The following is a 12,523-nucleotide window of genomic DNA, read 5'->3' as shown; positions in this document are numbered from 1 at the left end:
ATTGGAGCTTTAAGACTAACATGGCAAGATTCCTAGAATTCATATTAAAAATTTTGGAATCCTTATTTTTTAATTTTCACAATAATTTTCGAAAAAAAAAATTTAAATTTAAAAGAAAATACAAAAAAATTAGAAAATCATAAAAATAAAAAATATTTCATGTTTCTTGTTTGAGTCTTGAGTCATATCATAAGTTTGGTGTCAATTGCATATGCATCTTGCATTTTTTGAAAATTTCATGCATTCATAGTGTTCTTCATGATCTTCAAGATGTTCTTGGTAAGTCTTCTTGTTTAATCTTGATGATTTTTTGTTTTGTGTCTTTTCATGTTTATCATATGCATTCTTGAATTCTTAGTGTCTAAGCATTAAAGAATTCTAAGTTTGGTGTCTTGCATGTTTTCTTTGCATTAAAAATTTTTCAAAAATATGTTCTTGATGTTCATCATGACATTCAAAGTGTTCTTGGTGTTCATCTTGACATTCATAGCATTCTTGCATGCATTCATTGTTTTGATCTAAAAATTTCATGCATTGCATCCTTTTAGTGTTTTCCTCTTGCATCATAAAAATTCAAAAATCAAAAAAATATCTTTCCCTTTTTCTCTCATCAAATTCGAAAAATTGAGTTGACTTTTTCAAAAATTTTTAAAATCAAGTTGTTTCTTATGAGTCAAATCAAATTTTCAATTTGAAAATCTTATCTTTTTCAAAATCTTTTTCAAAAATCAAATCTTTTTCAAAATTCTTAGTTATTTTCGAAAATTCCAAAAATATTTTTCAAAAATCTTTTTCTTATTTTTATACCAAATTTTCGAAAATAACATAATCAATTAATGTTTTGATTCAAAAATTTGAAGTTTGTTACTTGCTTGTTAAGAAAGATTCAAACTTTAAGTTCTAGAATCATATCTTGTGATTTCTTATGAATTAAGTCATTAATTGAGATTTTAAAAATAAAATCTTTTTCAAAACTAATTTCAATCATATCTTTTCAAAAATATCTTCTTATCTTATCTTTTTCAAAATTTGATTTCAAAATATCTTCTCTAACTTCCCAACTTCTTATCTTTTCAAAATTTGTTTCAACTAACTAACTAACTTTTTGTTTGTTTCTTAACTTTTTCAAAACTACCTAACTAACTCTCTCTCTCTCTAATTTTCAAAAATATCTTCTCTCTTTTTCAAAAATTTCTTTTTTATTAACTAATTATTTTTATTTTTATTTTAAAAAAAAATTTTCGAAAAAAAATACTAACCTTTTTCAAAAACTATTTTCAAAAATCACTAACTCTTTTTCAAAAATTATTTTCGAAAATTCACTTCCCCCTCTCATCTTCTTCTATTTGTTTATTGATATACTAACATATTTCCTTCAACTCTCCAAAAATCCGAACCCCCTCTCTCTCTGAGTTCAGATTTTCTTCCCCTCTTTTCTTCTACTCACATAAGGGAACCTCTATACTGTGGTAAAGAGAATCTCTATTATTATTATTTTTCTGTGCCTTCTTCTTTGTCATATGAGCAGGAGCAAGGACAAGAACATTCTTGTTAAAGCAGATCCAGAACCTGAAAGGACTCTGAAGAAAAAATTAAGAGAAGCTAAAATACAACAATCCAGAGATAACCTTTCAGAAATTTTCGAACAGGCAGAGGAGATGGCAGCCGAAAATAATAATAATGTAAGGAAGATGCTTGGTGACTTTACTGCACCTAATTCCAATTTACATGGAAGAAGCATCTCCATTCCTACCATTGGAGCAAACAACTTTGAGCTGAAACCTCAATTAGTTTCTCTGATGCAGCAGAACTGCAAGTTTCATGGACTTCCATCTGAAGATCCTTTTCAGTTCTTAACTGAATTCTTGTAGATATGTGATACTGTTCAAACTAATGGAGTAGATCCTGAAGTCTACAGGCTCATGCTTTTCCCTTTTGCTGTAAGAGACAGAGCTAGATTATGGTTGGATTCTCAACCCAAAGACAGCCTGAACTCTTGGGATAAGCTGGTCACGGCTTTCTTAGCCAAGTACTTTCCTCCTCAAAAGCTGAGCAAGCTTAGAGCTGATGTTCAAACCTTCAGACAGAAAGAAGGTGAATCCCTCTATGAAGCTTGGGAAAGATACAAACAGTTGACCAAAAAGTGTCCTTCTGACATGCTTTCAGAATGGACCATCCTGGATATATTCTATGATGGTTTATCTGAGCTATCAAAGATGTCACTGGACACTTCTGCAGGTGGATCCATTCACCTAAAGAAAACGCCTGCAGAAGCTCAAGAACTCATTGACATGGTTGCTAATAACCAGTTCATGTACACTTCTGAAAGGAATCCTGTGAATAATGGGACGCCTATGAAGAAGGGGGTTCTTGAAGTTGATACTCTGAATGCCATATTGGCTCAGAATAAAATATTGACTCAGCAAGTCAATATGATCTCTCAGAGTCTGCATGGAATGCAAGCTGCATCCAACAGTACTCAAGAGGCATCTTCTGAAGAAGAAGCCTATGATCCTGAGAACCCTGCAATAGCAGAGGTGAATTACTTAGGTGAACCTTATGGAAACACCTATAAATCAACATGGAGAAATCATCCAAATTTCTCATGGAAGGATCAAAAGCCCCAACAAGGCTTTAATAATGGTGGAAGAAACAGGTTTAGCAATAGCAAGCCTTTTCCATCATCAACTCAGCAACAGACAGAGAAATCTGAACAAAATGCTTCTAATTTAGCAAATCTAGTCTCTGATCTATCTAAGGCCACTGTAAGTTTCATGAATGAAACAAGATCTTCCATTAGAAATCTGGAAGCACAAGTGGGCCAGCTGAGTAAAAGGATCACTGAAATCCCTCCTAGTACTCTCCCAAGCAATACAGAAGAGAATCCAAAAGGAGAGTGCAAGGCCATTGACATAAGTGCCATGGCCGAACCTGTGAGGAGAGGAGAGGACGTGAATCCCAAGGAGGAAGACCTCCTGGGACGTCCAGTGATCAATAAGGAGCTTCCCTCTGAGGAACCAAAGGAATCTGAGACTCATCTAGAGACCATAGAGATTCCATTGAACCTCCTTATGCCCTTCATGAGCTCTGATGAGTATTCCTCTTCTGAAGAGAATGAGGATGTTACTGAAGAGCAAACTGCCAAGTTTCTTGGTGCAATCATGAAGCTGAATGCCAAATTATTTGGCATTGATACTTGGGAAGTTGAACCTCCCTTGTTCGTCAATGAACTAAGTGATCTGGATCAACTGACATTGCCTCAGAAGAGACAGGATCCTGGAAAGTTCATAATACCCTGTACCATAGGCACCATGATCTTTAAGGCTCTGTGTGACCTTGGTTCAGGAATAAACCTCATGCCCCTCTCTGTAATAGAGAAACTGGGAATCTATGGGGTGCAAGCTGCTAAAATCTCACTAGAGATGGCAGACAGCTCAAGAAAACAGGCATATGGACAAGTAGAGGATGTATTAGTAAAGGTTGAGGGCCTTTACATCCCTGCTGATTTCATAGTCCTGGATACTGGAAAGGAAGAGGATGAATCCATCATCCTAGGAAGACCTTTCCTGGCCACAGCAAGAGCTGTGATTGATGTTGACAGAGGTGAAATAGTCCTTCAATGGAATGAGAACTCCCTTGTGTTTAAAACTCAAGGATCTCCCTCTGCAACCATGGAGAGGAAGCAGAAAAAGCTTCTCTCAAAGCAGAGTCAACCAGAGCCCCCATAGTCAAACTCTAAGTTTGGTGTTGGGAGGCCACAACCAAACTCTAAGTTTGGTGTTGAACTCCCATATCCAAACTCTAAGTTTGGTGTTGGAGAGTCTCAACAAAGCTCTGCACATCTGTGAGGCTCCATGAGAGCTCACTGTCAAGCTATTGACATTAAAGAAGCGCTTGTTGGGAGGCAACCCAATGTTTATCTAATTCTTATTTTTATTTTTTTTCATGTTTTCTTAGGTTCATGATCATGTGGAGTCACAAAATAAATATAAAAATTGAAAACGGAATCAAAAACAGCAGAAGAAAAATCACACCTTGGAGGAGCATCTGTCTGGCGTTCAAATGCCAGAACAGAGCATAGTTCTGGCGCTGAACGCCCAGAATGGGAGCATCCTGGCGCTGAACGCCCAGAACAAGCATGGTTCTGGCGTTCAACGCCAGAAATGGCAGCAAGGGGGCGTTGAACGCCCAAAATGGGCACCAACCTGGCGCTGAACGCCCAGAGTTATGTGCAAGGGCATTTTACATGCCTAAATTGGTGCAGGGATGTAAATGCCTTGACACCTCAGGATCTGTGGACCCCACAGGATCATCTCAGGATCTGTGGACCCCACAGGATCCCCACCTACCTTATTATCTCTCTTTCCATTCATGATCATCCCTTCTTTTTTCCATTTACCACTCACATCCATACAACCACTACCTTCAAAATTCAACATCTCTCTCCCACCCAATCCCACCCATATGGCCGAATACACACCTCCATCCATCTCCTCCATATCCTCTTCTTCTTCTTCTATTCTTTCTTCTTTTGCTCGAGGGCGAGCAACATTCTAAGTTTGGTGTGGTAAAAGCATAGCTTTTTTGTTTTTTCCATAACCATTGATGGCTTTTTTGTTTTTTTCCATAACCATTGATGGCACCTAAGGCCAGAGAAACCTCTAGAAAGAGGAAAGGGAAGACAAAAGCTTCCATCAAGGGTCTATAGCTCAGTGGTAGAACATTTGACTACAAATCAAGAGATCCCTGAGATACCTCAGGGGATACATTTTCTTCCACACAATTATTGGAAGCAACTAAGGGTGGAACATCAAGAGCACTCCATCATCCTTCATGAAATCAGAGAAGATCTAAAAGCAATGAAGGAGGAGCAGCCAAGGCAAGGAAGAGACATAGAAGAGCTCAAGGACATCACTAAGGTGGACTCATTCCTTGTTCTTACTTTCTCTGTCTTTCATTTTCTATGTTATGTGCTTATCTATGTTTGTGTCTTCATTACATGATCATTAGTAGTTAGTAACTCTGTCTTAAAGTTATGAATGTCCTATGAATCCATCACCTCTCTTAAAATAAAAACTGTTTTAATTCAAAAGAACAAGAAGTACATGAGTTTTGAATTTATCCTTGAACTTAGTTTAATTATATTGATGTGGTGATAATGCTTCTCGTTTTCTGAATGTATGCTTGAACAGTGCATATGTCTTTTGAAGTTGTTGTTTAAGAATGTTAAATATGTTGGCTCTTGAAAGAATGATGACTAGGAGACATGTTATTTGATAATCTGAAAAATCATAAAAATGATTCTTGAAGCAAGAAAAAGTAGCAAAGAGCAAAGCTTGCAGAAAAAAAAAATAGGCGAAAAAAAAAAATAGAAAGAAAAAGCAAGCAGAAAAAGCCAAAAGCTCTTAAAACCAAGAGGCAAGAGCAAAAAGCCAATAACCCTTAAAACCAAAAGGCAAGGGCAAATAAAAAGGATCCTAAGGCTTTGAGCATCAGTGGATAGGAGGGCCTAAAGGAATAAAATCCTGGTCTAAGCGACTAAACCAAGTTGTCCCTAACCATGTGCTTGTGGCGTGTAGGTGTCAAGTGAAAACTTGAGATTGAGCGGTTAAAGTCAAGGTCCAAAGCAAAAAAAAAAAAGAGTGTGCTTAAGAACCCTGGACACCTCTAATTGGGGACTTTAGCAAAGCTGAGTCACAATCTAAAAAGGTTCACCCAATTATGTGTCTGTGGCATTTATGTATCCGGTGGTAATACTGGAAAACAAAGTGCTTAGGGCCACGGCCAAGACTCATAAAATAGCTGTGTTCAAGAATCATCATACTGAACTAGGAGAATCAATAACACTATCTGAACTCCGAGTTCCTATAGATGCCAATCATTCTGAACCTCAATGGATAAAGTGAGATGCCAAAACTATTCAAGAGGCAAAAAGCTATAAGTCCCGCTCATATGATTGAAGCTCTGTTTCATTGATAGTTTGAAATTTATAGTATATTCTATTCTTTTTATCCTATTTTGATTTTCAGTTGCTTGGGGACAAGCAACAATTTAAGTTTGGTGTTGTGATGAGCGGATAATTTATACGCTTTTTGACATTGTTTTTAGTATGTTTTTAGTAGGATCTAGTTACTTTTAGGGATGTTTTTAATAGATTTTGTGTTAAATTCACATTTCTGGACTTTACTATGAGTTTGTGTGTTTTTCTGTGATTTCAGGTATTTTCTGGCTGAAATTGAGGGACTTGAGCAAAAATCAGATTCAGAGGTTGAAAAAAGGACTGCTGATGCTGTTGGATTCTGACCTCCCTGCACTCAAAGTGGATTTTCTGGAGCTACAGAACTCGAAATGGCGCGCTTCCATTTGCGTTGGAAAGTAGACATCCAGGGCTTTCCAGAAATATATAATAGTCCATACTTTGGCCAAGAATTGACGACGTAAACTGGCGTTCAACGCCAGCTTTCTACCCAAATCTGGCGTCCAGCGCCAGAAAAGGATCCAAAACCAGAGTTGAACGCCCAAACTGGCACAAAAACTGGCGTTCAACTCCACAAATGGCCTCTGCACGTGCAACATTTAAGCTCAGCCCAAACACACACCAAGTGGGCCCCGGAAGTGGATTTATACATCAAATACTTACTCATGTAAACCCTAGTAGCTAGTTTATTATAAATAGGACCTCTTACTATTGTATTAGGCATCCTGGATTGTATTTTGATCCTGTGATCTCGTTTAGGGGGCTGGCCATCTCGGCCATGCCTGGACCTTTCTCTTATGTATTTTCAACGGTAGAGTTTCTACACTCCATAGATTAAGGTGTGGAGCTCTGCTGTTCCTCAAAGATTAATGCAAAGTACTACTGTTTTCTATTCAATTCATCTTATTTCGCTTCTAAGATATCCATTCGCACCCAAGAACGTGATGAAGGTGATGATTATGTGTGACGCTCATCATCCTTCTCCCTTATGAACGCGTGCCTGACAAACACTTCTGTTCTACATGAATTAAGCTAGAATGAATATCTCTTAGATCTCCTAACCAGAATCTTCGTGGCGTAAGCTAGAATGATGGCGGCATTCAAGAGAATCCGGAAGGTCTAAACCTTGTCTGTGGTATTCTGAGTAGGATTCAATGATTGAATGACTGTGACGAGCTTCAAACTCGCGAGTGCTGGGCGTTAGTGACAGACGCAAAAGGAGGGTGAATCCTATTCCAGCATGATCGAGAACCGACAGATGAATAGCCGTGCCATGACAGGGTGCGTGAGCATATTATTCACTGAGAGGAGGGGATGTAGCCACTGACAACGGTGATGCCCTTGCATACAGCCAGCCATGGAAAGGAGTAAGACAGATTGGATGAAGATAGCAGGAAAGCAAAGGTCCAGAGGAACGAAAAGCATCTCCATTCGCTTATCTGAAATTCCTACCAATGATTTACATAAGTATCTCTATCCCTATTTTACTATATAATATTCGAAAACACCATTATCACTTTATATCTGCCTGACTGAGATTTACAAGGTGACCATAGCTTGCTTCATACCAACAATCTCCGTGGGATTCGACCCTTACTCATGTAAGGTATTACTTGGATGACCCAGTGCACTTGCTGGTTAGTTGTATCGAAGTTGTGACAATTATGAATTAAGATCAAAGCACCAAGCTTTGGAGCCATTACCAGGGATTGTTCGAGCCTGGACATCACAATTTCGTGCACCATGTTCCATTGACAAAATATTGGAAATTTGGGTACCTACTCATGTGAAACCAGAAAAATTAAAAATCCATGTGCATTGATATGTTATGTTTACTTTTATATTTTTAATCAAAAAATAAAAAAAAAATCAATCAAAAAAATAAAAAAATATTCAAATAAATAAATAAATAAGGGGACAAAATTACCCCAATATTAAGTTAATAAAAAATCAATGCATATGTGATACAAATTAAAAGAAAAGTTGATACATGAGTATGATATGCAAAAATAAGAATTTTGGATAGCTAGGCATGATTTTAGAAGTATATAGAGTGTGTGTGTATGTTTAGGTGAGAGCTTAGATTAGTCAAAGATTCATATTATAGCTCACTTGACCATACATATATCATCACCCTTACCTTAGCCCCATTACAACCTTGAAAAGACCTCATGATGTTTGCATTGGTATATTAAATATTTATTGATTGATTAGATGAAGAACAAAGTTTTAGAAAGCATGACTAGAGAAGAGCAGAGTGATTGACCCTAGACACTTGAGAGATTAGAGTGCATATACACTACCAGTGAGGGTTCAAGGCTTGATTCTATGTTCGCTGCTTTAATGAGCTGTCTTCTTACAAGTTTACTTGTCTTTACTGTATGATTTGAATTAGTGAAATCGGATTTGTGCTTGTCTTGAAGAACTTGTTTACTTTTAACCAAGTGGACAGAAGCATCTTAGCATATAGTTGCATTCATACATAGGTTGCATTGCATTGCATTACATGAGTCTTACTTTCCCCATTCATCCTTTCTATCTCCTTGAGCTTAGCATGAGGACATGCTAATGTTTAAGTGTGGGGAGTTTGATAAACCACTATTTTATTGTTTATCTTGTGCTGATTTGAGTAGTTTTTATCAACTCTTTACTCACTTATTCATATAAATTGCATGGTTTTACATTTTTCTTCCTAATTTTGTTCTATAATTGGAAACTTGCTTCCCAAGCCTTTAAATTACCAAAAATTAATTCCTCTTTATACCATTTGATGCCTTGATATGTGTGTTAAGTGATTTCAGGATTTATAAGGCAGGAATGGCTTAGAAGATGGAAAAGAAGCATGCAAAAGTGGAAGGAATACAAGAAGATGAAGAAATTGCTAAGCTGTCCAGCCTAACCTCTTCGTACTTAACTGACCATAACTTGAGCTACAGAGGTCCAAATGAGGTGGTTCTAGTTGCGTTGGAAAGCTAACATCCGGGACTTCGAAATGATATACAATTTGTCATAGTTGCTCTGAAGATAAGTGATGCGCACGCGTGAATATGCGCAAATCCAGCGACCTGAACGTTTCTGAATTCACCCCGAGCGATTTCTGGGCTGTTTCTGACCCAGTTTTCGACCCAGAAAACACATATTAGAGGCTATAAAGTGGAGAAATCCATTCATTCATTCATAGAACTTTCATACACATAATTTTAGGTTTTTAGATATAGTTTTTAGAGAGAGAGGCTCTCTGCTCTCTCTAGGTTAGGATTAGGATTTCTTTTAGGTTAGGTTTACTTCTTCTCCATTCCAGGTTCAATGTTCCTTTAATTTAATTTCTCTTCTATTTTTATTTATTCTAGTGCCTTGGTTCATTTATTTCTCTTGTTAATTACTTATTTTCCCAATTTAGTTCATGAACCTTCCAATGTTAAGATTTGACTTTCTATTTAATGCAATTTGAGGTATTTCAGATTTATGATTACTTTCTTCAATTTATATTATTGATGCTTTCAATTTCATTTAGATTTCTTCCCTTTTGGCTTTGGTTGAGTAATTGGTGACACTTGAATTATCAAACTCCTTGTTGATTGATAATTGGAATTTGCTGGTTGGTTTGGTTCCCGCTAAAGCTAGTCTTTCCTTAGGAGTTGACTAGGACTTGAGGAATCCCATTGATTAGTCCACTTGACTTTCCTTTATTTAGTAAGGGTTAACTAAGTGAGAACAATAAACAATTCTCATCCTAATTGATAAGGATAATTAGGATGGGATTTCCAGTTCTCATACCTTGCAAGGGTTTTCATGATTATTAATTTACTTTCTTGCCAATTTATTTCCTTGTTCCCTATTTCAAAAACCCAAAAAGATACTTTTCCATAACCAATAATAAATCATACTTCCCTGCAATTCCTTGAGAGATGACCCGAGATTTAAATACTTCGGTTATAAATTTTATTGGGTTTGCTTTAGTGTCAACCAAAACTTTTGTACGAAAGGATTCTCTGTTGGTTTAGAAACTATACTTACAACGGGAATTTATTTGTAAAATTCTTTACTGACAGAGAAACCGTTCGTTTAAAATGGCGCCGTTGTCGGGGAATTGTAAACGTGTGCCTTATTATTGGTTATTATAAATATTTGCTTTTTCGTTTCTTTGTTAGTGTTTCTAGTTTTAGGAGTTTATTTTTATTAATTTCTATTAGTTTTTATTTCTTTTGCTACTATGAATTCTCACCCCTCTGGCTTCAAGTTTGGTTCCAATGTTGTTGTAAGGAATGGAAGCTATAATGAGAACATGCATGAAGGTTGGAAGAATCAAAGATGGGAGGAGCCACAAAGATTTGATCAACCCTCTTGGCAACAACCCCCTCCAATGTGCTATAACCAACAGCCATTCTATGATGCATACCAAAACAATAGTTATGGTGAACCTTTTCGTGACAACCAACCTCCACCAAATTACTATGGTCAAGAGTCATTCCAAGGTGCGTACTAAGATCATGAATATGGTGGACCCCCTTGTAGTTACCAACAAGCCCCACCATATGCTTATGAATCCCCTCCTCAACATAACTCTGAACCACTATACTCACAAGCCCCTTTCCACCATTCACCTCCATATGACCCTAATCCTTATTCACCACACCAACCACCATATAAACCACACTCAGAACCACCACCTCAATATTCACCATCTCCATATCCTTATCAAGAAGAACCACCTCCTTATTATGAGCCCTTTCTCCCAAAAATTAAACCCTCCTATCCACCCCAACCTCAATTGGATAACAACATACTCATCTCTAACATCATTGGTCTCACCTCTACACTCCAAAATCTTACATCCCACATGAACCGACCCTCTACCTCCAATATTCAACCCTCAAACTCTAGTGCGCTTCGTTTTCAACCACATAATGATCTTCCCGTCCCATCGCCACCCTCCATGGAAGAGCACCCACATCCATCAATCCAAGAGCAAGATGATCCCAGTCATGCTATTGACATGGAACAAGAGAGAAGGGATCGTCTTCGCAAATTCATACTTCATAAGAAGCTAGAAAAGGCCCTACAAGTGGAGGTAGTAGAGACCCTTGAAGTCAAAGGAGTGGTTGAAGAATCAGTGAAGGAAGACATCAAGGAGGAGTCTGATTTTGTCTTAGAGCAAGAGGAGGCCCAAAATGTGGAGATATGGGAGACCCTTGAAGATGAAAGAGTAGTTGAAGGGAGTTTTCATAGAAAGAAAATCATCAAGGAGGAGTACGATTTTATACTAAAACAACTGGACAAAGCAGCAATTATTGAAGAGGAAGAAGCGGTTGTAGTCTTCGGAGATGCGAAACCTCCATGGGAAAATCCAGTCATAGAGCCTCCTTCCAAGGTGTTTGATGTTGATGTTGAGGAGGGTGTACAACCTCCAAGACATATCAAGGATGAAGACTTTGCAGAGGTTGATCAAGGGATGGAGATTAAAGAAGAAGAAGTACAAACCCCATGCCCTTGGTAAGCCATGAAGAAGAGTTTGAATTGGAAGAAAGCTACCAAGAGGAAGAGGTTGAAACTGAAGAAGCTCGCAAAGAGGTGGAAGTTGCCAAGGGAGAGCACAAGGGAATGGAGCTTGAAATCACCTTTCCAAAGCTGTTGGAGACCTCTCCCCCAAAGCCATTACCATCCAATACAACATTCAAGTGGGTAAAATTCTTATCCTTGACCTTTACTTTCCCACTTGAATATGATTTACTTGAGATAGATGGTCAGCTTAGAGCTCTTTGTGGCTTTAAGAGTAAGAGGGAGATAGTCAGTGGTTGGCAACACAATCCTAGGTTCGTTGTGGTTGGGAGCTCAAAGTCTAAATGCAAGGGTTAGTGTAGAGCTCGAATGAATGGGTCTAGGAAGATGTTTGGATGCCTTAGTGAGAATTCAGATTGCTTACCACTCGGATGGAATCATCATGTTCCACTTGAAGACGGGTGCAGAAATAAGATTTGGGATCCAGGCATACATGAGGATCGACTGTGGGAGATCAAAGCTTGTGAAGAACTCCATCAAAGTTTGGGGAATGTATCTGGAATTGATAGAGAATGTTGGGAGTCCAAGCATTGGTGGAAGTTTCAAGTTGAGTTCAAGCACAAGCCACCATGACACGTAGCTCACCAAATGTCCAACTTAAGGACAATAACTAAAAGTGCTAGTGGGAGACAACCCATCATGGTATAATCGTTCCTTTTTTTTCTTAATCTTATTTTATTTTATTTTTACTAGTGTTCATTCATAATTTCTGCATATTCACCTGCATTATGCATTTTGCATTCTGCATGCACATAAAAAAAGGGGCAAACCACGCGTGCGCGCAGGCCACACGTGGGCGTTGATAGCAATCTCGCTCCCCATCCAACGAACAGAAAGTTGTGATGGAATTGTGCGGCTGGTGCGCTCTGCGCACAATTCAACCCACGCGTACAAGTCTATGATGCGTGCGCGTCATCTGCCACATGGGAAATCCACGCGTATGTGTCAAGCACGCGCACGCGTGGATAGGAAAATCGGCGTAAATAG

The 12,523-nt window shown here is 38.1% G+C and overlaps 1 non-coding gene across 1 annotated transcript; it reads right to left on the bottom strand.

Annotated features, from left to right (window-relative positions):
• Window positions 1–2,054: 2,054 nt before the first annotated feature.
• Window positions 2,055–2,162, bottom strand: LOC112780679 (small nucleolar RNA R71). The gene has a single exon (XR_003191499.1). It is a non-coding gene; the product is annotated as a small nucleolar RNA R71 (small nucleolar RNA).
• Between the last annotated feature and the right edge of the window lie 10,361 nt (window positions 2,163–12,523).

This window comes from Arachis hypogaea, chromosome 19 (genome assembly GCF_003086295.3).
Source record: "Arachis hypogaea cultivar Tifrunner chromosome 19, arahy.Tifrunner.gnm2.J5K5, whole genome shotgun sequence".
In the NCBI taxonomy this organism is placed as follows: domain Eukaryota; kingdom Viridiplantae; phylum Streptophyta; class Magnoliopsida; order Fabales; family Fabaceae; genus Arachis; species Arachis hypogaea.
This window is presented reverse-complemented; position numbering and strand designations above follow the sequence as displayed.